General features: G+C 47.8%; 1 protein-coding gene and 1 long non-coding RNA gene across 2 annotated transcripts in view; one reads left to right on the forward strand and one right to left on the reverse strand.

The window, feature by feature from the left end:
• Positions 1–23,328, reverse strand: part of LOC134909789 (uncharacterized) — a 24,486-nt gene continuing 1,158 nt past the window's right edge. Inside the window, exons 2-3 of the long non-coding RNA XR_010176027.1 lie at positions 10,709–10,791; positions 1–234 (exon numbers count right to left, since the gene is read on the reverse strand). This is a non-coding gene — a long non-coding RNA (uncharacterized LOC134909789). The remainder of the gene's footprint in view (positions 235–10,708; positions 10,792–23,328) is intronic.
• The window catches only part of LOC134909772 (protein FAM13A-like), a 27,933-nt gene continuing 23,610 nt past the window's right edge, over positions 19,006–23,328 (forward strand). Inside the window, exon 1 of the mRNA XM_063917043.1 lies at positions 19,006–19,703. The gene's annotated coding sequence lies outside the window, so the exon portion shown is untranslated. The remainder of the gene's footprint in view (positions 19,704–23,328) is intronic.

Genomic DNA, 23,328 nt, shown 5'->3' on the forward strand with positions numbered 1-23,328 from the left:
TGATACTTAACATCCCTTTATTTAATAAACATAGAATTTATAAATTAACAGCTTCAGCAGCTGCAGCACCACAGTGGTCACGGACAGTCAGTCTTTTCTTGCAGTCACTCACTCCACAGGTGACGTCCCTGCCGCTGATTACGACTCACTCCTGTGCCACCAGTAGACCATACGCCCCAGCCAGCCAGCCTGTTGTCCGACTCTTTCCTCCAAGTCCCTGCTGCTGGATGGAGCCTAGTGAAGAGAGAGAGAGAGAGAGAGAGAGAGAGAGAAACTTGCGAGATGACAATGTCATCATCTCGCGAGACCAGTGGCTCTGCAACTGCGTAGCGGTTGAAAGTTTGAGTGACGGGAGTGGCATACTGTACACAGCCATGAACGGTGCCCCCCCCCCCCCCCCTACACTCCTACCACTTCCCTCCCAACCCACTGGACCAATCTGGCAGGACCATTGTGCAACAGATAACACCTATCCCTGTGTATCTATGCCTATTCTCCCTATAGATTGTAAGCTTGCAAGCAGGGCCTTCCTACCGCTATGTCTGTGTGTTATTATCCAGTTTGTTCTATCGGGATGTAGTTATGTGACCGTTGGTCAGGAGACCGCCGGTCACAATACTGGCACCTACATCCTGCCCCCTCACTATCCCGATGGTCGGCATGCTGACCAACAGGGACTTTTCCCACTCATGGGTGTCTACAACACCATAGAGTAGGGACTAGAACCTGTGGCGAGCGCAGCGAGCCCGCAAAGGGCTTTGTTGCGCTATGCTTCCCCCTCTCCACCGCCTATGTAAATGTCGGGATCCCACCGACGGTCTCCTGATCGCCGGTCACACATACCCAACCCATTCTATCACTATTGTTTCCAATTGTAAAGCGCAATGGAATATGCTGCACTTTGGGGGTCATTCTGACCCGATTGCTCGCTGCAGTTTGTCACAGCGCAGCGATCGGGTCAGAACTGCACATGCGCTGGCGTTACCTAGCGATTGCCTCTGAGACAGAGGCGTCGCTAGGTGGGAGGGGGCTGAACGGCGGCGTTTTCAATCTGTGGATCCATCGCATTTCGGATTTCGCTAACATATTTTCTTCATTTCGCTCTCTCCAATTGCTCTTGATGCTATCTGTTGCCAAAAACATGGTGATAGCCGATGTGGAGCAATTTTGAACTTCCTTGAAATGATTTGATAATGAGTGTGTGGTGAGCCCTTTTCTGATGTTTCGGAGGTGCTCACCTAGGCGTGTTTTCAATGCTCTACTAGTCCTTCCAATGTATACCAGATTGCAGCTGCATTGTATCAAATATATTACATTGCTGGTATGGCATGTCGCAAAATGCCTCAGTTTGTAGTCTTGTCCTTTAACTGTAAATTTTGTGTATTTTGACGTCAATGTTTTGACTTCTCTACACGCAAGGCATGTACCACATCGGTGATAACCCTTAGTTCTGATTGGATGTGCATGAGTAGAGGGTAATACACTTCTTATCAAACTGTTCTTTATATTGGGTGCTCTTCTATAGATGAAGCGTGGAACATCTGGGATACATTCTCTCAAAACAGGATCCTTCTTCAGGATATGCCAATACTTCTTAACAATTTTTTCTAAATCCTTATGTTGACCTGAATAACCTGTAATGAAGGCCCATTGATAACTTTCATCATTCTTCTTTTTTCTTTTTTCTTCAAGAGCTATTTTCCTTTGGTTGTGCAATAGCGTTCGGCATATGTGTAAGGGGCATTATGTGTCGTGTATAGATGCATTAATAATGTGTGGCATATGTGTAAGGGGCACTATGTGTGTCCTTATGTGTATAAGGGCATTAATAATGTGCGGCATATGTGTAAGGGACATTATGTGTGTCATTATGTGTATAAGGGCATTAATAATGTGCGGCATATGTGTAAGGGACATTATGTGTGTCATTATGTGTATATTGGCATTAATAATGTGCGGCATACAGATGATGCCACACTCATTTAGTGCGGCTCAATCGCATACGAGCGCTTCCGGCGTGACTAGGTGATCTGTCCGCCTAGTCACAGCCAGGAGCTCACAGTGAATGGTGCACATGCGCATCACGGATGCGTGTGCGCCCCAGACGCAGCATTAGATGCACCCGGGCAGGCGTGCCGAGGCACAGACGGAGCCACGATTGGCGTGGCTCCATCTGTATGTGTATAAGGGCATTAATAAAGGTTGGCATAATGTGTAAGGTGCATTATGTTTATAAGGACATTAATTATGTGTGTCATGTGTAAGGGACATTACTGTGTGGTATTATGTATATAAATGCATTACTAGTAATGTGTGACATTATGTGTATAAGGTGCTCTACTGTGTGGCGTAACGTATAGAAATGGCACTACTGTGTGGTCTAATGTGAATAAAACGCAACATGGTGTGGTATAATGTGAATACGGACTAATTCAGTGTGATGTAATGTGAATAAGGGGCATTACTGTGAGGAGTAATGTACAGTATATAAGGTAAAGTGGTACTACTGTGTGATGTAAAAAGAATAGAGGACACTCGCATGATAAAATGTGAATAAAGTTGCACTACTGTGTGGCGTAATTTGAACACGCCCTTTTTGCGCTGTGTGCTGAATATGCGCACTGTTCCTATTTAAAATTTAGGTGGGTAGGAGCACCAAAATAAAGACTGCTATGGGTGAGGGATGATGGCGCTGGGAAAAGGGTGCAAGGTCAGAGGCAGAACTAGTGGTGGTGCTAGGGGGCACCAGCCAAAATCTTGCCTAGGGCATCATATTGGTTAGAGCCGGCTCTGGCCCCATGAGGTCTAAATCCGGCTCTGGCTACAGGTAAGTGTCAATGTGTGTGAGGGAGTGTGTATGAGGTGTGTCTGTGTGAGGGAGAGTGTGTCAGTGTGTGTGAGGATATGTTTGTCATCATGACAGGTGTGTTTAGCGTTTCTGAAGAACTAAGCTGCCCCCAATACTAGAGATGAGCGGGTTCGGTTTCTTTGAATCCGAACCCGCACGAACTTCACTTTTTTTTTCACGGGTCCGAGCGACTCGGATCTTCCCGCCTTGCTCGGTTAACCCGAGCGCGCCCGAACGTCATCATGACGCTGTCGGATTCTCGCGAGACTCGGATTCTATATAAGGAGCCGCGCGTCGCCGCCATTTTCACACGTGCATTGAGATTGATAGGGAGAGGACGTGGCTGGCGTCCTCTCCATTAGAATAGATTAGAAGAGAGAGAGAGAGAGAGAGATTGTGCAGACAGAGTTTACCACAGTGACCAGTGCAGTTGTTGTTAAGTTAACTTTTATTTAATATATCCGTTCTCTGCTATATCCGTTCTCTGCCTGAAAAAAACGATACACAGCAGTCACACAGTGTGACTCAGTCTGTGTGCACTCAGCTCAGCCCAGTGTGCTGCACATCAATGTATAAAAGCTTATAATAATTGTGGGGGAGACTGGGGAGCACTGCAGGTTGTTATAGCAGGAGCCAGGAGTACATAATATTATATTAATTTAAAATTAAACAGTGCACACTTTTGCTGCAGGAGTGCCACTGCCAGTGTGACTAGTGGTGACCAGTGCCTGACCACCAGTATAGTAGTATATTGTTGTATACTATCTCTTTATCAACCAGTCTATATTAGCAGCAGACACAGTACAGTGCGGTAGTTCACGGCTGTGGCTACCTCTGTGTCGGCAGTCGGCACTCGGCAGGCAGTCCGTCCATCCATAATTGTATAATTATATACCACCTAACCGTGGTATTTTTTTTTCTTTCTTTATACCGTCGTCATAGTCATACTAGTTGTTACGAGTATACTACTATCTCTTTATCAACCAGTGTACAGTGCGGTAGTTCACGGCTGTGGCTACCTCTGTGTCGGCAGTCGGCAGGCAGTCCGTCCATCCATAATTGTATTATTATAATATATACCACCTAACCGTGGTTTTTTTTTCATTCTTTATACCGTCATAGTGTCATACTAGTTGTTACGAGTATACTACTATCTCTTTATCAACCAGTGTACAGTGCGGTAGTTCACGGCTGTGGCTACCTCTGTGTCGGCAGTCGGCAGGCAGTCCGTCCATCCATAATTGTATTATAATATATACCACCTAACCGTGGTTTTTTTTTCATTCTTTATACCGTCATAGTGTCATACTAGTTGTTACGAGTATACTACTATCTCTTTATCAACCAGTGTACAGTGCGGTAGTTCACGGCTGTGGCTACCTCTGTGTCGGCAGTCGGCAGGCAGTCCGTCCATCCATAATTGTATTATAATATATACCACCTAACCGTGGTTTTTTTTTCATTCTTTATACCGTCATAGTCAGTCATACTAGTTGTTACGAGTATACTACTATCTCTTTATCAACCAGTGTACAGTGCGGTAGTTCACGGCTGTGGCTACCTCTGTGTCGGCACTCGGCAGGCAGTCCGTCCATCCATAATTGTATTATAATATATACCACCTAACCGTGGTTTTTTTTTCATTCTTTATACCGTCATAGTGTCATACTAGTTGTTACGAGTATACTACTATCTCTTTATCAACCAGTGTACAGTGCGGTAGTTCACGGCTGTGGCTACCTCTGTGTCGGCAGTCGGCAGGCAGTCCGTCCATCCATAATTGTATTATAATATATACCACCTAACCGTGGTTTTTTTTTCATTCTTTATACCGTCATAGTGTCATACTAGTTGTTACGAGTATACTACTATCTCTTTATCAACCAGTGTACAGTGCGGTAGTTCACGGCTGTGGCTACCTCTGTGTCGGCAGTCGGCAGGCAGTCCGTCCATCCATAATTGTATTATAATATATACCACCTAACCGTGGTTTTTTTTTCATTCTTTATACCGTCATAGTCAGTCATACTAGTTGTTACGAGTATACTACTATCTCTTTATCAACCAGTGTACAGTGCGGTAGTTCACGGCTGTGGCTACCTCTGTGTCGGAACTCGGCAGGCAGTCCGTCCATCCATAATTGTATTACAATATATACCACCTAACCGTGGTTTTTTTTTCATTCTTTATACCGTCATAGTCAGTCATACTAGTTGTTACGAGTATACTACTATCTCTTTATCAACCAGTGTACAGTGCGGTAGTTCACGGCTGTGGCTACCTCTGTGTCGGAACTCGGCAGGCAGTCCGTCCATCCATAATTGTATTACAATATATACCACCTAACCGTGGTTTTTTTTTTCATTCTTTATACCGTCATAGTCAGTCATACTAGTTGTTACGAGTATACTACTATCTCTTTATCAACCAGTGTACAGTGCGGTAGTTCACGGCTGTGGCTACCTCTGTGTCGGAACTCGGCAGGCAGTCCGTCCATCCATAATTGTATTATTATAATATATACCACCTAACCGTGGTTTTTTTTTCATTCTTTATACCGTCATAGTGTCATACTAGTTGTTACGAGTATACTACTATCTCTTTATCAACCAGTGTACAGTGCGGTAGTTCACGGCTGTGGCTACCTCTGTGTCGGCAGTCGGCAGGCAGTCCGTCCATCCATAATTGTATTATAATATATACCACCTAACCGTGGTTTTTTTTTCATTCTTTATACCGTCATAGTCAGTCATACTAGTTGTTACGAGTATACTACTATCTCTTTATCAACCAGTGTACAGTGCGGTAGTTCACGGCTGTGGCTACCTCTGTGTCGGAACTCGGCAGGCAGTCCGTCCATCCATAATTGTATTACAATATATACCACCTAACCGTGGTTTTTTTTTCATTCTTTATACCGTCATAGTCAGTCATACTAGTTGTTACGAGTATACTACTATCTCTTTATCAACCAGTGTACAGTGCGGTAGTTCACGGCTGTGGCTACCTCTGTGTCGGCACTCGGCAGGCAGTCCGTCCATCCATAATTGTATTACAATATATACCACCTAACCGTGGTTTTTTTATACCACCTAACCGTGGCAGTCCGTCCATAATTGTATACTAGTATCCAATCCATCCATCTCCATTGTTTACCTGAGGTGCCTTTTAGTTCTGCCTATAAAATATGGAGAACAAAAAAGTTGAGGTTCCAAAATTAGGGAAAGATCAAGATCCACTTCCACCTCGTGCTGAAGCTGCTGCCACTAGTCATGGCCGAGACGATGAAATGCCAGCAACGTCGTCTGCCAAGGCCGATGCCCAATGTCATAGTACAGAGCATGTCAAATCCAAAACACCAAATATCAGAAAAAAAAGGACTCCAAAACCTAAAATAAAATTGTCGGAGGAGAAGCGTAAACTTGCCAATATGCCATTTACCACACGGAGTGGCAAGGAACGGCTGAGGCCCTGGCCTATGTTCATGGCTAGTGGTTCAGCTTCACATGAGGATGGAAGCACTCAGCCTCTCGCTAGAAAACTGAAAAGACTCAAGCTGGCAAAAGCACCGCAAAGAACTGTGCGTTCTTTGAAATCCCAAATCCACAAGGAGAGTCCAATTGTGTCGGTTGCGATGCCTGACCTTCCCAACACTGGACGTGAAGAGCATGCGCCTTCCACTATTTGCATGCCCCCTGCAAGTGCTGGAAGGAGCACCCGCAGTCCAGTTCCTGATAGTCAGATTGAAGATGTCAGTGTTGAAGTACACCAGGATGAGGAGGATATGGGTGTTGCTGGCGCTGGGGAGGAAATTGACCAGAAGGATTCTGATGGTGAGGTGGTTTGTTTAAGTCAGGCACCCGGGGAGACACCTGTTGTCCGTGGGAGGAATATGGCCGTTGACATGCCAGGTGAAAATACCAAAAAAATCAGCTCTTCGGTGTGGAGGTATTTCACCAGAAATGCGGACAACAGGTGTCAAGCCGTGTGTTCCCTTTGTCAAGCTGTAATAAGTAGGGGTAAGGACGTTAACCACCTCGGAACATCCTCCCTTATACGTCACCTGCAGCGCATTCATAATAAGTCAGTGACAAGTTCAAAAACTTTGGGTGACAGCGGAAGCAGTCCACTGACCAGTAAATCCCTTCCTCTTGTAACCAAGCTCACGCAAACCACCCCACCAACTCCCTCAGTGTCAATTTCCTCCTTCCCCAGGAATGCCAATAGTCCTGCAGGCCATGTCACTGGCAAGTCTGACGAGTCCTCTCCTGCCTGGGATTCCTCCGATGCATCCTTGCGTGTAACGCCTACTGCTGCTGGCGCTGCTGTTGTTGCCGCTGGGAGTCGATGGTCATCCCAGAGGGGAAGTCGTAAGCCCACTTGTACTACTTCCAGTAAGCAATTGACTGTTCAACAGTCCTTTGCGAGGAAGATGAAATATCACAGCAGTCATCCTACTGCAAAGCGGATAACTGAGGCCTTGGCATCCTGGGTGGTGAGAAACGTGGTTCCGGTATCCATCATTACTGCAGAGCCAACTAGAGACTTGTTGGAGGTACTGTGTCCCCGGTACCAAATACCATCTAGGTTCCATTTCTCTAGGCAGGCGATACCGAAAATGTACACAGACCTCAGAAAAAGAGTCACCAGTGTCCTAAAAAATGCAGCTGTACCCAATGTCCACTTAACCACGGACATGTGGACAAGTGGAGCAGGGCAGGGTCAGGACTATATGACTGTGACAGCCCACTGGGTAGATGTATGGACTCCCGCCGCAAGAACAGCAGCGGCGGCACCAGTAGCAGCATCTCGCAAACGCCAACTCTTTCCTAGGCAGGCTACGCTTTGTATCACCGCTTTCCAGAATACGCACACAGCTGAAAACCTCTTACGGCAACTGAGGAAGATCATCGCGGAATGGCTTACCCCAATTGGACTCTCCTGTGGATTTGTGGCATCGGACAACGCCAGCAATATTGTGTGTGCATTAAATATGGGCAAATTCCAGCACGTCCCATGTTTTGCACATACCTTGAATTTGGTGGTGCAGAATTTTTTAAAAAACGACAGGGGCGTGCAAGAGATGCTGTCGGTGGCCAGAAAAATTGCGGGACACTTTCGGCGTACAGGCACCACGTACAGAAGACTGGAGCACCACCAAAAACTACTGAACCTGCCCTGCCATCATCTGAAGCAAGAAGTGGTAACGAGGTGGAATTCAACCCTCTATATGCTTCAGAGGTTGGAGGAGCAGCAAAAGGCCATTCAAGCCTATACAATTGAGCACGATATAGGAGATGGAATGCACCTGTCTCAAGTGCAGTGGAGAATGATTTCAACGTTGTGCAAGGTTCTGATGCCCTTTGAACTTGCCACACGTGAAGTCAGTTCAGACACTGCCAGCCTGAGTCAGGTCATTCCCCTCATCAGGCTTTTGCAGAAGAAGCTGGAGGCATTGAAGAAGGAGCTAACACGGAGCGATTCCGCTAGGCATGTGGGACTTGTGGATGCAGCCCTTAATTCGCTTAACAAGGATTCACGGGTGGTCAATCTGTTGAAATCAGAGCACTACATTTTGGCCACCGTGCTCGATCCTAGATTTAAAGCCTACCTTGGATCTCTCTTTCCGGCAGACACAGGTCTGCTGGGGTTGAAAGACCTGCTGGTGACAAAATTGTCAAGTCAAGCGGAACGCGACCTGTCAACATCTCCTCCTTCACATTCTCCCGCAACTGGGGGTGCGAGGAAAAGGCTCAGAATTCCGAGCCCACCCGCTGGCGGTGATGCAGGGCAGTCTGGAGCGACTGCTGATGCTGACATCTGGTCCGGACTGAAGGACCTGACAACGATTACGGACATGTCGTCTACTGTCACTGCATATGATTCTCTCAACATTGATAGAATGGTGGAGGATTATATGAGTGACCGCATCCAAGTAGGCACGTCACACAGTCCGTACTTATACTGGCAGGAAAAAGAGGCAATTTGGAGGCCCTTGCACAAACTGGCTTTATTCTACCTAAGTTGCCCTCCCACAAGTGTGTACTCCGAAAGAGTGTTTAGTGCCGCCGCTCACCTTGTCAGCAATCGGCGTACGAGGTTACATCCAGAAAATGTGGAGAAGATGATGTTCATTAAAATGAATTATAATCAATTCCTCCGCGGAGACATTGACCAGCAGCAATTGCCTCCACAAAGTACACAGGGAGCTGAGATGGTGGATTCCAGTGGGGACGAATTGATAATCTGTGAGGAGGGGGATGTACACGGTGATATATCGGAGGGTGAAGATGAGGTGGACATCTTGCCTCTGTAGAGCCAGTTTGTGCAAGGAGAGATTAATTGCTTCTTTTTTGGGGGGGTCCAAACCAACCCGTCATATCAGTCACAGTCGTGTGGCAGACCCTGTCACTGAAATGATGGGTTGGTTAAAGTGTGCATGTCCTGTTTTGTTTATACAACATAAGGGTGGGTGGGAGGGCCCAAGGACAATTCCATCTTGCACCTCTTTTTTCTTTTCTTTTTCTTTGCATCATGTGCTGATTGGGGAGGGTTTTTTGGAAGGGACATCCTGCGTGACACTGCAGTGCCACTCCTAGATGGGCCCGGTGTTTGTGTCGGCCACTAGGGTCGCTAATCTTACTCACACAGCTACCTCATTGCGCCTCTTTTTTTCTTTGCGTCATGTGCTGTTTGGGGAGGGTTTTTTGGAAGGGACATCCTGCGTGACACTGCAGTGCCACTCCTAGATGGGCCCGGTGTTTGTGTCGGCCACTAGGGTCGCTAATCTTACTCACACAGTCAGCTACCTCATTGCGCCTCTTTTTTTCTTTGCGTCATGTGCTGTTTGGGGAGGGTTTTTTGGAAGGGCCATCCTGCGTGACACTGCAGTGCCACTCCTAGATGGGCCCGGTGTTTGTGTCGGCCACTAGGGTCGCTAATCTTACTCACACAGCTACCTCATTGCGCCTCTTTTTTTCTTTGCGTCATGTGCTGTTTGGGGAGGGTTTTTTGGAAGGGCCATCCTGCGTGACACTGCAGTGCCACTCCTAGATGGGCCCGGTGTTTGTGTCGGCCACTAGGGTCGCTAATCTTACTCACACAGCTACCTCATTGCGCCTCTTTTTTTCTTTGCGTCATGTGCTGTTTGGGGAGGGTTTTTTGGAAGGGACATCCTGCGTGACACTGCAGTGCCACTCCTAGATGGGCCCGGTGTTTGTGTCGGCCACTAGGGTCGCTTATCTTACTCACACAGCGACCTCGGTGCAAATTTTAGGACTAAAAATAATATTGTGAGGTGTGAGGTATTCAGAATAGACTGAAAATGAGTGTAAATTATGGTTTTTGAGGTTAATAATACTTTGGGATCAAAATGACCCCCAAATTCTATGATTTAAGCTGTTTTTTAGTGTTTTTGGAAAAAAACACCCGAATCCAAAACACACCCGAATCCGACAAAAATAATTCGGTGAGGTTTTGCCAAAACGCGTTCGAACCCAAAACACGGCCGCGGAACCGAACCCAAAACCAAAACACAAAACCCGAAAAATTTCAGGCGCTCATCTCTACCCAATACAACACCCCTCCACTCTCCTACCCTGGAGACTCCTCTCCATTACTACTGACGCACATTCAAATGCGCTGTCTTGGAGTTATCCTTGATTCTTCCCTCTCCTTCAAACCACACATTCAAGAATTCGAGGGACAAACTAGGCCCGAGAATAAATAAGCGTCCTGGGTTTTTTAAAGAAGGAGCCTAGGGCAAGGAAGGAGAGAAAAGGGGAGGGGAGGGGAGGGGGGGGGGGGGATAGAGCAGGTAGCATAGCAGCATCCTATAGGTAAGAGGGGGAGGAGAGTTACCTGGGAGGTACAAAAGAGCAGGAGTGCCAGGCAGGCTCCCTCTTTCAGGCTGATCAAGGATACAAGAAGGCAACTCGCAGCTCCTGGAATCAAGGAAAGGAATAAGTACACTTTTATTATTTATATAAGCCCCCTCTCATACGCTGCAGCTATACCCACACTGCAGCACAAAATCTAAAACCCCCTTCCTTACAGTAACCACATAATACACTACACACCCCAGCGCCCGCACACCAGATTGCCCAGACCCAGGAGGAATGCTCCCCCCCCCCGCCGCCTCATACAGGCGGACCAGGCAGCACACGGTACACTGCGGGCTGCTCCCCCCCGAGGGACCCGGCCGGGATCGGCGAGACCGCCGCCCGCGTCACCTCTCCACACGCGGCTGGCGAGCGGCGGCCCGGAAGCGGGCTCCGGCGAGCCAGCAAGCACCCAGCGGCAGGTAGCACCACCCCTCCTTCCGGCGCCGAGCGATCGCGTCACGCTCGGCGCCGCACAGCCGCAGCAGCATCCTCAAACCCCGTCTACGGCGGGGCAGGCCCAGCCGCCAGAGCCAGCACTCACACCCCCGGCGACGCTGCACAGTAGCGGCGCGTACCCACACACGCAGGTACGCGCCCAGCAGCGGCAGCAGGCTCCGATAGCGGCTCCGGCGGGACAGACCCCACCGCCGGAGCCCGTGCACACCCCCCCCACAGAGAGGCAGTTAAGCCACCCGTACCCACCAATGCGGTCCCGGGGCACCGGGTAGCAGCAGCCGGATGTCCCAGCTCCGGCGGAACAGGCCCCGCCGCCGGAGCTCACACGCACACCCCCCGCGCCACGGCACACAGACCGCACGTACCCACACACGATGGGACGAGCGCAGCAGCAGCAGTATAGCACGGCTCCGGCGGTACAGACCCCACCGCCGGAGCCCGTGAGCACACCCCCCCCACACACAAACTTTCCACCCACAGCTTACACGAGGCGTTTGCACAGCCAGAGCAAGTAGGATGGGGCAGCAGCTGGCAGCGCTTCCCCCCCCCCCCCCCCTCCCCCTCTGGTGGCAGGCAGGACAGCGCTTCCCCACAGCCCATTATCCGCAGTGGGCAAGCTGCTGGCCCACCGCAGCCCACTCCAACGGGTATCAGCCCCGCCATATCCGCCAGGAGGCGCGGGCGCTAGCCAGTACCAATACCCATATCAATCAGCCAGCCTATTTATTAATTCAATTTATTGGGTTGTTAGTTAATTATTTATTTCCATAAATTTTCCCTTTTCTGTCATGTTACTTGGTAACATGGTACTTTTCACTTGCACTTACTGTACTTACTTACAGATGATCAGACTACTCGTCTCGTTTCTCCTTACGGCTTAGCTTCGGGGGGAGCCCACGCGAAACTTGGCAACCCAATGATTCCTTAGGATGCACGCAGAGGGACCACCCAGATAAGTATCATGTATTTACAGGCTAGGGGTATGGCTTCTGCGCTGTGGCTTAGTGGGTTAAAGCGAATGGCTGATAAGCAGGCCTCAATGGTCAATGAACATAATGAGTTAAAAGTCCAGCATGCAGCTGCTGCAGGGATAGCAAAACCCACATCTAAGCAGCCCTCCCTTCCCCGTTGCTAATGCTTCCCTCATAAAAGCTTTGCTCTCACAGTAATACACTAGCTTCCCCCCCTCTTAATTGCTGATAGCAGGTCCAGCAGACGCTAGCTGGCTGGGGGGGTTATCTTATCTCCCCTCCTCCAACAATGGTGGTGGTTCCCTTTCATCTTCTCCCCTGCACATAACCCCTCCCAGCAGTGTGACCAGTGTAAGGTATACGAGGGAGGGGGTGTAAAAATAAAAATACATAAATAAATGAAATAAAAGGGCAGGGGGTGCTGGGTAGAATTACAGGGTTGGGGGAGTTATTGCAGCGCATAGTGTGTAATAGTGTCATAATAGACAGTGTAACATGGGTCAGTGGTTACATTGCAGAGTCAGTATTAAATTGCAGCGGATAAAGTATGATAGGGTTATAGTATGCGATTGATGCAAGGTCGCAGAAGTGCAACGGCATGTATATATTGCAGGGTAGAATAGGTACTAGTAATGCTGCTTTCACATCGCAAAACCTGCTTTTAAAATGGTAATTGAAACGGTTCTTAAAACGGGTCTGAGCAGTTAAACCCTTTTCACATCTCATGTTGTAACCAGCAAATTACCATTTCATTACCGTTTTGGTACCTTTCACACTGAACCCGTTTCACCCATAAAAAAGCAGTGGTTGTCATTATAAATGGACTTTTCTAGCCCATGCATTATTAATAAGTATTAATTAATTATTAATAATTTTGGGTAGTAGTACGATGGAACCCAGCATTGAAGCATTTTGCTAGGTTTTTATATATGAGGGTATCCTTGACTGTCCCAGTAATGTGGCAGCAGATTTCCTCATCCCATCGGATCCTAAAGCAGCTCCCTCACCTCTTCATCACTCCAATTAGACATTTTTATAAATGGCTTTGCAGTCTAAAAGTTTATAAAGCCACTCTAACATCTGTGTTTTCCAAAGCTGTTTTCTGGCTGTGGCTGCAGACATCACACATGGAGACAGCCTATGACCGGCTGGGACTTGCAAATACCGTTTCAGACCCTTTCACACTACACAGTGAAATGGGACTGAAACGGGTAGGACCCTTCTTTTTACCGTTTCAAAATACCTGTAGTTGGAAAACGGTAAATTGAAGGGGACCCTTTCACATCGCAGTTTGACCCGTTTAGGAAGCCAGTTAAAACGGCAAAATACCGGGTACGGGCTGCGGTGTGAAAGGGGAAGTATACGAGATAAAGCAAATCAGCGAGGTCATTGCCGCATGGGTATATTACAGGGTACGGGTCGTACTAGGTATACAGCGTAATGATTACTGAGGGCATTGCGGCAAGAGCATATTTCAGCATCATAGGTATACTAGCGGGCTAATATAAAGCTTAATACCGGATCGAATGGCCGGGGGGGTATTTTGCAGATTATAGAGGGGAATAGCGATAAATTATACAATATAAGGCAGAACAGTCATCGCATTGCCGTGAACATGTATTATGGCATTGATAGTAGGTATATAAGAACAGTATAATACAGATCAGTGGGGGACAGTCACGCAGCATAACGTTCATATTAGCAAATTTTTCGGTATTACCCGTGGCCTTAGCTCGATTATTATTGTATTGCAGTTAGTGGGAAGGCGTCACAGGCGATTTGCAATGCCTTGCACAGTCCATACATTAGAAAAATGCCGGGGGACACAGAGCGTAACGATGCAGTAACAAAAACCAAAAATAATAATAATAATAACAACGAATAAATAAAATTAAATAAAAAATAGACAGGCCACGTTTTGCATAGCGCGGTACAGCCCAGCGCTACGCAGTACAACTTCCACTGTGCTAAACGCAAGGTTTGAATCCCCTGGCATTGTATTATGTGGTATATAGTTATAATGACAACCGCTTAGTACAAAGTAGCGGGTTAGATAACCTGAGTGTCATACAAAAGGCAGGCCTGGGAGACAAAGCAAGTAGCGATAGCGATCTCAATAGAAAAACCATCAAAGCTGCTTTGGGGAATGCGCAGTATTATGTTCACTTAGGTATCAGAATAGCAGAAACGCACCAGTTATGGGGCAATGGTTAGCATTACGGCCTCGCAGCACTGAGGTCATGGGTTCAATCCCAGTTCTTAATGCATATTACATTTACTAGCTATGTCTTTAAGTGCTGAATAAGTTGTTCCATAACCAAACGGTCAGACAAAAGGCAAGGCAAAGCAAGTAGCGGTAGCGATCACAGTAAAAACCCATCAAAGCTACTTTAGTGAACGGGCAATATGATGGTCACTTATGGTATCATAATAAGGTAGACAGGACAGAAGGAAAAGGAAAGCCAAAGGTCCAGGCGCAAAGCGAAGGTTTAAGGGCTGAATAGTACCTCATGTCTGCATAAAGTAGGGGTCAAGGCTGCATGTGCCTTAGCGGTATACGGGATAACGTAGGACAACTATAGTCTGACGCAAGGCATGAATATCAAGTCAGCGTAAACGCACCAGTATGTGGCAATGGGTAGTATTACGGCCTCACAGTACTTAGGTCATGGGTTCAATCCAGTTAAGAGCATTCTTTGTGGAGTCGGTATGCACTCTCGGGTGTCTTATTTCATATGTCAGTTGCTAGGTATAGATCATAGGGCGCTATATGAAGAGTATACCTAACCGGATTGAACCCGTTAAGATGAAGAATTGTTGTTTTTTAATTTCGGCACCGTTAGGGTGTAGAAATTTTTTATTTTCGGTGGTGGCACCGATAGGATGTAGAAAATTTTATTTTATTTTCGGTGGTGGCACCGATAGGATGTAGAAATTTTTAATTTATTTTCGGTGGTGGCACCGATAGGATGTAGAAATTTTTAATTTATTTTCGGTGGTGGCACCGTTAGGATGTAGAAATTTTTATTTTATTTTCGGTGGTGGCACCGATAGGATGTAGAAATTTTTATTTTATTTTCGGTGGTGGCACCGTTTAGGATGTAGAAATTTTTATTTTATTTTCGGTGGTGGCACCGTTTAGGATGTAGAAAATTTTTAATTTTATTTTCGGTGGTGGCACCGTTAGGATGTAGAAATTTTTTATTTTCGGTGGAGGCACCGTCAGGCCATTCGAAAGTGTAATTATCAACTGACAAGACATGGCAGTAGTGGCACGTAAGGGGTTGCCAGTGGGCGAGATCAAAAAGCTGGGCAGGTGGAAATCAGGAGCGTACAAGGTACACTTACGCGCGGAAAAGCAAGACTAGAAGGCAGCTCGGCGTCTTTCGCGAAACCCAAGGCCTTAAGCTGCCCGCCATAAATGGGGGAATGAAGGACTTTTTCCATTTTTGCCCTCAAACAAAAAGAGGTTTTGTGGTTTTCACCTTCATATGGGTCGCGCGAAAGTTCGCACCATAGGTCCGCATACAACAGGGGGTAACGATTAATTGTAATTCTACTTTTCAGGAGTGCAAAAGGTCTAGGGGGCAGCGATCTAGGAAAAAGCTAGGGGAGCGAGCCGATTACGGCAATTCAAGCCGACATACAATGGTTGAAGGGCCGGTGGCCTAATACACGGATCACATGGTCCGAGATAGTCCCAAGGGCACAGGGGGGCACGGGGTTACAAAGGGTCAGAAGAAAGGTGAACAGGGCGGTAGCCCGTCTCTTAACGGGAGAAGGCGGTACGATCGCCAGGCACCCGTTGTTGAGGTTCGGAGAGGAGGGACTATTCAGGCAAGGCGGGGTACACCTGACAGAGAAAGGCCTAGCCGTATTCTTGGGCGGCATAGCGGAAAGCGTCAGTGGGAGGCAGGAGGTAGCAGCGGGTGGCGGGCCTGGGTTCTAGGAACCAGGCTATGGCGGCAAGCAGTGCTCCTCGGCAGTCTGTAGTAGCGCAACGTCGGTTGGCGGCACTTCCCCCAGATCCTCGGCGAGTTTGTCGTGGCCTCAAGGGCCGACACGGTCGTCATCTTAAGGGTGGACCGGTGCTATGCCAATGGTGGGAAGTGGTACCGCTCAGCTAACTTGCGCAAGGGCGGGACTTAGGTTCCGCCCCGTTGTTTAATTTAGGAAGAAATTAAAATGGAGGCTGTAGCCGGGCGTATGCACTGCTTTCTCGCCACCCACTTATAGAGTACCAATTCTAATTTGATCAATAAATTTGGCTGTGACCTTTTAAATCGCAATTCAGTTGTCCGAGTGTTTATTGGGGAGAAAAGAAGGTAGGGGGGGGGACGGCGAGGCCTTTAATAAAATCAATGGACGGCTTAAAGAATTCGAGGGACAAACTAGGCCCGAGAATAAATAAGCGTCCTGGGTTTTTTAAAGAAGGAGCCTAGGGCAAGGAAGGAGAGAAAAGGGGAGGGGAGGGGAGGGGAGGGGGGCGGATAGAGCAGGTAGCATAGCAGCATCCTATAGGTAAGAGGGGGAGGAGAGTTACCTGGGAGGTACAAAAGAGCAGGAGTGCCAGGCAGGCTCCCTCTTTCAGGCTGATCAAGGATACAAGAAGGCACCCACCCTCCCGCCCAGTTGGTAGGGCAATTTGGCCCTGGTATTTAGGAATTGAACGTTTTTTTTAATTTCGGTGGTGGCACCGATAGGCAATCCAGAGTTTTCGCTATCACCAGGGCGAAGGTGAGGTAACTGGAATTTGAATCGAAGTTTACGTCCGGTGGTGGCAACGTCAGGCCAATTCGGTCTTTAATTATGGTCTGGCAAAAGAGGTCCAGCAGGCGCGGCAAGCAGTGCTCCTCGGCAGTCTGTAGTAGCGCAACGTCGGTTGGCGGCACTTCCCCCAGATCCTCGGCGAGTTTGTCGTGGCCTCAAGGGCCGACACGGTCGTCATCTTAAGGGTGGACCGGTGCTATGCCAATGGTGGGAAGTGGTACCGCTCAGCTAACTTGCGCAAGGGCGGGACTTAGGTTCCGCCCCGTTGTTTAATTTAGGAAGAAATTAAAATGGAGGCTGTAGCCGGGGGTATGCACTGCTTTCTCGCCACCCACTTATAGAGTACCAATTCTAATTTGATCAATAAATTTGGCTGTGACCTTTTAAATCGCAATTCAGTTGTCCGAGTGTTTATTGGGGAGAAAAGAAGGTAGGGGGGGGGACGGCGAGGCCTTTAATAAAATCAATGGACGGCTTAAGTACCTCTCGCAGTCCTGCTGTTTCCATCTCAAAAAGATTTCCAGGATCAGATCCTTACTCACCATGGATGCTGTGTTTCCCCTCCCGGCTGCCCGTACACACTGAGTGATATGACCGTTTATATTGCTCAGTGACGTCACACATCGGTCGGCCATTCATGCAGCTCCTGGACGATAGTCCAGATTGAGCATGCAGGCACTGCCGACAGCGAAGATCGTTGCCGACCCGTGGGGCCGCGCATCGATCGTTGCTGGCGGCATACACACTTGCAGAGAAAATGAGCAAAGTCGCTCAGGAAGAGGGAAAATGAGCGACGTCGCTCATTTTTTCAGCAAGTGTGTATGCACCTTGTAAGGCCAGTACTCACTGGCCGACGTGGGAGAGATGTGTGCTGAGCGTGCAGGGGGAGACGGGGGGGGGGGGGGGGGGAAGGGCGCTCATTTCACCCAGCGGGCGAAATGAGCGACCTGCTAGATTGGCCAATCTAGCACCAGCGATAGCGATGCGCGGGGCTGCGCATCGCTATCGCTATGGGGGGTACACACAGAGCGATCGCTGCTTAAAATCTAAGCAATCTAGTCAGATTGCTTAGATTTTAAGCAGCGATCGCTCCGTGAGTACCCCCCTTAAGACTCATCAACTCACTGGTCATCTCCAGATTAGACTACTGCAATCTCCTCTTATCTTGCCTTCCTAACAAATGCCTCTCTCCACTCCAATCTATCTTCAATGCTGCTGCCCTTCTCATCTTTCTCTCCAAGCATGCTACGTCCACTTCCCCTCTCTTACAAGTCCTACATTGACTACCCTTCCCCTTCTGAATCCAATTCAAGCTTCTCACACTCCCTTACAAAGCACTCACCCATTTCTCTCCCATTTACATTTCTGACCTTATCTCCCTTTACACTCCCAGCCGCCCTTTTCACTCCACAAATGCATGCCGCCTATCCTGCCAACTGATTACTTCCTCCCATTCCTGCCTCCAAAGATTTTTCACATGCTGCTCCCTATCTCTGGAATTCTCTACCTCTCCCTATCAGACTCTCCACCTCTCTACAAAACTTTAAATGCGCTCTTACGACCCACTTCTTCATCAACTCCAGCCATCTTAACACTCTGCTACATGCAGGGCCGGTTCTTGCCCTTGTGGCGCCCCGGGCAAAGTTAGGGGCATGGCTTAATGCGGGGGCGTGGTCAGTCACGCCCCCATTTGTGGCGCCGCTGAAAGGAAATTTTAAAAAAACAAACAAAGTATACTTACTATACCCCGCTCCTGATTCCAGACCTGCAGACCTCCCCCCGGCGCCGCTCTTCTCCTCGGATCTATGGGAGAGACGTCAGTCGTGACGTCTCCCCCATAGCACAGCATAGGCACTAGAGGTCAATTATGACACCTAGCGTCTGTGCTACAATGCTGTGCGGTGCGCGATGACGTCCTCTCCATGAAGGGAAACTAGACGCTTAGCGTCTGATTCCCTTCACAGCGGGGGGGGGGGGGGACCAGCGCCACGAAGGGAAACTAGACGCGTAGCGTCTGGTTCCCTTCTGACAGCGGGGATAGGCACAGCGCGGGGGCACTGCTGGGGGGCACTCTGCACAGTGGCGGATCTTGCCATGGTGCGGCGCCCTCCGGAAGGTGGCGCCCCGGGCAAAAGTCCTGCTTGCCCGTGGCAAGATCCGCCACTGGCTACATGCTCACTTCTACCTCATCTCTCATCCTAGTTCTCTGCCTCATGGCGCACTTCTACCCCATCTGTGTCACCCCTGTCTGTCTGCCCCTCCGATTCAGAATGTAAGCTCTCACAAGCAGGACCCTCTCCCCTCGTATGCTTTTCCCCCTCTTAGACTATTTTCTACTCCATACTCCCTACAATGGCACCTAACGCTCGGTTTCTGCCACCCTGATGATTATGTCAGTGTCCTGACCCCTGAGGCAGAAATGTTTGTATACCATGTATTTGTCCTCCATTGTACTGTACTTTTAGTCATTATTTTACTGTTTTGCTCATTTGTTTATGTATTTTATTAGGCGCTGCGTAACCCTTATGGTGTAATATATATAAACGATAATAATTCACCAACCTGTATTGTACTTTATATCATTTCAAATAAATAACAGTCTCTGAGAATCGTTATCTGCAGGAATCACACATGAGGATGGAGATGAGCTTTCTGGAGGGCGCTAGGCGGAAGCTTGGCTTAGAGTGCTGGGAAACCCTGCACCAGCGCTGCCTGTACTACAGTGTCATGATCTGAGCAAAGGACCATGTGAATGGCCAACAAGCTGCAGTTATAGTAAGTGCATTCTCATTGGTTCAGCTCACAATACAGCTATGTAGGTAACAGATGCACATATTCTATGTATTCTTTTAGTAGAGACTTTTATGGACAGAGAGGATATTTTATATGACAGGGGTCTTATTTAATATTACAAAAGTCCTTAACAATCATGCTTGCAACTAAATGTATATATTTTACCTTATGCAGCAATGCAAGCTTCCCTGGTGGAATCCAGGGGGTTATTCTAACCCGATCGCATGCTGCAGTTTTTTGCAGCTGTGCGATCGGGTCTCAACAGCGCACGCATGCAATGCACTGGCGCGTCGCTGCCCGGCAACGGACGTCGCCTGGCAGTGACTAAAAAAATGAAGAAAGCGTTTGCAGCGGCGAACGCAAGAAGATCGACGGGAATAGGCTGGTTGGGGGTGTCAACTCACCATTTCCTGGGAGTGTCCGGCCGAACGCAGGCGTGCCCAGCTGTTTCCAGGGAGGATCGTCGCAGCGGCTGAGTTAGTCCTGAGCTGTGCAGAGACTGCACAAACTTTTGTTTGTGCAGCTCTCTGCTCAAGCGATCGCTACCCTGCACAGCGTTTACCACCTCCCCTGTAGGCGGCGACTACCTGGTCGCAGCAGTGCAAATATCCACCTGCGTGCAACCAGATCGGAATGAACCCCCCCCCCCCCCCTCCCTCAGTCTCTTACACTGCTGTGAAGAAGCTACAGAGGAGAGTCAGAGAGGCCAGCATACAAGCTGTAAGGGAGGTGGCTTTCAGTCAGTGACACTTGCCTTACATCCACAAAATGAGCATTCCTTATCACCGCATATCAAGGTAATTTGAAGTTCTTTTTCTGGGCTAGTTATTATAGGCCATACATCAGGACATAGGCTACAATAAGAGCTTGTACCAGTGAATGCTGAAAAGTACAGTGATCTCTAATGCTAGAACTTTGGGGTTCAAACCAGCTTGATTAATGTGTTCATCTGTAGGCTAAAATACTTAATGCCAACTAAAGATGGTTTTAGCTAACATGGCCAAGCTCTGGAACACTAAGCTTTTTGCAGCTTTGTAATAATCACAGTTCCTGTAGAAAGCTACCGCTGATACAACCATTATGAGAGATTGGCTGCAGTAGATACCTCTGAAATACACTGCAGTTCCCCCAGCTCAAATAGCCCTAATACTCTAAACTACAACAATCCTCTGAAAACTGCCCATTTTTGGAGGATTAACAATAATTTTTTATTTTCGATAATATGCTACTTAGAATTTCATTTTTCTGAAAAGAACATTTCAAGATACGTTTTTCGGAGCAACTGTCCCAGAACTGGAGCGATATTGAATTGCTCTTGTATATTAGTATCTGCTGCTGCTGCAACTTGTGGTGAGTCGGATACATAATTAACATGGGGGCTATAATCAGCCCCTAAATGCTTTCATATAAATTTGGAGCGTGTAGTTTCGGAAATTATATAGGATTGGTGAGCACAGGAACTGTGTGCAAATGTATTTATAGGATTCTCTCCAGTGGACTTTGTGTGTTTCACATGTAAGAACAATTGTGTGAGGTTATCCATACATTTCTACCTCCCAACTGATTAAGGCAGCATGGTCCTAATATGAGGGGGCTGTCTCACTGTCCAGATTATCAGGACTCTTGTTAGCTGTGACATATGTGACACGCAGTACAATGCTACTCCAATACTACATCTATAGATGTAGCAACGCTCATCTTGGCTACATCTAGGCGTGAATGCTTCTCGTTTCCCGCGACCACATGCATGTCTTAGACATGCGCATCTTAGATGTGCATGCGCACCATTATAAGTGAATGGTGTGGAAAGTTACGCAGCCCAGCGCGGGTGCGCCTAGCTGTGCCAGGAGTGCCTGTACCGGCAAGATGTAGCCACAATGGGTGTGGCTACATCTGTACCAGTGGCAAGTCCCTGTCATGATTTTGGTTGTCACATCTGTACTGACTAATAAGAAGTTGTGAGGTACAGTAGGCGCATTTCTATCCAATTTGGCTCCCAGTGCGAGATTTAAAAATGCGTCCCCCACATTGACATAACAAAAAAATGCAACCCCCCCATAGATATAAAAAGTAAAGGGTATGCGTGCGCCTTCGGCGCACGGCTCCCGGCAAAGGGTGCGTGGCCTCGATAAAATGAGCTTGGTCTCTGTAAAATGGGCGTGACCTCATCTGAAAAGACTACCTTACACCCCAGTTTTTGACCTTGCACCGACAGATCACGGCGAGCACAGGAAAAAAATAAAAAATATATATTCTGCCATACACCGCAATGCCCTTGATACATTAAATCCCCATTTTCCACATTACGGCAGGCAAGAGTCCCCATTTTGCACATTACGGCAGGCAAGAGTCCCCATTTTCCACATTACGGCAGGCAAGAGGCCCCATTTTACACAATACGGCAGGCAAGAGTCCCCATTTTACACAATACGGCAGGCAAGTGTCCCCATTTTACACATTACGGCAGGCAAGTGTCCCCATTTTACTCATTATGGCAGGCAAGAGTCCCCATTTTACACATTACGGCAGGCACGTGTCCCCATTTTACACATTACGGCAGACAGCATCCCCTTTTTACACATTACGGCAGCCAGTCCCCCTTTTTACACATTACGGCAGACAGTCTCCCCTTTTTATATATTACGGCAGACAGCGTCCCCCTTTTTACACATTACGGCAGACAGCGTCCCCTTTTTACACATTATGGCAGACAGTCCCCCTTTTTACACATTATGGCAGGTGGAGCCCCCTTTTACTCATTACGGTAGGCAGAGCACCTTACAGTCCCCGTACCCTTAGGCTGTAATGTGGTGTGGTGTTGTGTAGTGTACTTTAGTGTAGTGTACTGTAGTGTAATGTAGTGTAGTGTACTTTAGAGTATTGTAATGCAGTGTAGTGTACTTTAGTGTGATGTAGTGTAGTGTGTGGGCAGCCACTTACATGATTTCTACTTCTTCCTGTGGCTGTGCTGCTGCCGGCTCCTGACCCAGCACTCCCTCTGTACACTGCACTGCAGGCCAAGAGAGGGGGCGGGCCACCGGAGTGCAGTAGACAGGGACGGGCAGTGGGAGCGCAGGGGGAATATGTGCTCTAACTAGGTGTGCACTGTGGGCAATGCCCCTTCTGCACACACCTAGTTACGGCGCTGTCTAAAATTATGACATGATACAGTAATACTGCTGAGGTTTCATCACTTTTACTGTGAAAGAAATATGACTTGGAGAGTAATTGGGGGGGGGGGGGGGGGGGGGGAGAGGAGGAGAGGGGAATAAATGGGGAAACAAGAAGCCTATGCTGGCCTGCCAAGTATGAACCCGGAGAGAGTTACAAAGAGAAACATTTTTATTACCCCTATTAGTGATCAACTAATGTTACCCTAATAATAGTAAATAATATTATGATTATACATTAATTTATCTCCTAATATATTCTTAAAATAATATTACCCCATGAGATAATAATGTTTTCGGGCCCTTTAATCAATACATAATGATTGCCTTCATAGTAACTGTATTATGTCTACTCTTGTGCTGATTTTACAATGTAAATGTTTTTATGCAAATTTGTGCTTCATGGCTGCTATCCAATCACAGCACACTTGTGCTAC

This window comes from Pseudophryne corroboree, chromosome 1, assembly GCF_028390025.1.
Source record: "Pseudophryne corroboree isolate aPseCor3 chromosome 1, aPseCor3.hap2, whole genome shotgun sequence".
NCBI classification, from domain to species: domain Eukaryota; kingdom Metazoa; phylum Chordata; class Amphibia; order Anura; family Myobatrachidae; genus Pseudophryne; species Pseudophryne corroboree.